Consider the following 1752-nt stretch of genomic DNA (forward strand, 5'->3'; position numbering starts at 1 on the left):
ATGGCAGCAGGTAGGTGTGAGTGCATCTGCACGCACAGTGAGGCGAAGACTTTTGGAGGATAGCCTGGTGTCAAGAAAGGCAGCAAAGAAGCCACTTCTCTCCAGGAAAAACATCAGGGACAGACTGATATTCTGCAAAAAGTACAGGGATTGGACTGCTGAGGACTGGGGTAAAGTCATTTTCTCTGATGAATCCCCTTTCCGATTGTTTGGGGCTTCTGGAAAAAAGCTTGTCTGGAGAAGAAAAGGTGAGCGCTACCATCAGTCCTGTGTCATGCCAACACTAAAGCATCCTGAGACTATCCATGTGTGGGGTTGCTTTTCAGCCAAGGGACTGGGCTCACTCACAATTTTGCCTAAGAACACAGCCATGAATAAAGAATGGCACCAAAACATCCTCTGAGAGCAACTTCTCCCAACCATCCAAGAACAGTTTGGTGATGAACAATGCCTTTTCCAGCATGATGGAGCGCCTTGCCATAAGGCCAAAGTGATAACTATGTGGCTCGGGTAACAACACATCGAAATTTTGGGTCCATGGCCAGGAAACTCCCCAGACCTTAATCCCATTGAGAACTTGTGGTCAATCCTCAAGAGGCAGGTGGACAAACAAAAACCCATAAATTCTGACCAACTCCAAGCATTGATTATGCAAGAATGGGCTACCATCAGTCAAGATGTGGCCCAGAAGTTAATTGACAGCATGCCAGGGCAAATTGCATAGGTCTTGAAAAAGAAGGTCAACATTGCGAATATTGACTCTTTGCATAAACTTACTGTAATTTTCAATAAAAGCCTTTGACCCTTATGAAATGCTTGTAATTATACTTCAGTATATTATAGTAACATCTGACAAAAAGATCTAAAAACACTGAAGCAGCAAATTTTGTAAAAACCAATATTGGTGTAATTCTCAAAACTTTTGGCCATAGCTGTATTGTGCATTGACTTTCATTAGTAGTATTTAATGTTTTTGTTGTGTTCTGTCTGTTAAGACTGAGATGGAACCTGACTGGGATTAGGAAATATCTGATCAAACAATAATGTGACTTTAATTTTCTGGATTTAACACTTCTTTTATAGTGTTGGCTGGAGAAGCATTATATTTAATGTCATCACTTCTAAAATGAGTATAAACAGGAATAAAGAGTGTACTGTGCAGCAAGAAGCTCTTTGAGGCTGTAAAACAGTGCTTTAACTCTTTTAAGCTTCTCTTTAAGACCCATGGGGCTTTGTAACTTTGCAGACATTTTACATGCCTATAAACAAAGATAATATGACATACTAAAGGAAATGGGAAAACCAATAAAGCATAACAATATGGGCTCTTTCATTTAGCATGCCAGCATTTGCTTATTTGCAAGTAATTATAGCTGAGGCTAGTTGTGCAGGTATTTGGTCATAAGTTAAAATGTTGGACAAATTACACATTTAACAGCAGTTAATACAATTCATCCTGGGGAGAGAATTAATGTTTAGCAAATTTATGCCAACCTGACACATTTATCGCAACACCACAAATAACTTTATACAGGCCGAGAAGAGAAGCCAGTTCTCACCATAGTCATGATGATTCATCACCTGGCAACCATGAATGTCTGTCCTCTGGGGCCTCTGTGAATTCTGCTTGTTCAGATGCTTGATCAGATTATTAGTTTCCTAATATTTCAGCAGAAACATCTTCAATTTCTACACAGCTTGCCTGACTGCGAGAACCTCAAAGTATTTCTTGGCAAAATCAATGGAGACAAG

This window comes from Amphiprion ocellaris, chromosome 6 (genome assembly GCF_022539595.1).
Source record: "Amphiprion ocellaris isolate individual 3 ecotype Okinawa chromosome 6, ASM2253959v1, whole genome shotgun sequence".
In the NCBI taxonomy this organism is placed as follows: Eukaryota; Metazoa; Chordata; class Actinopteri; family Pomacentridae; genus Amphiprion; species Amphiprion ocellaris.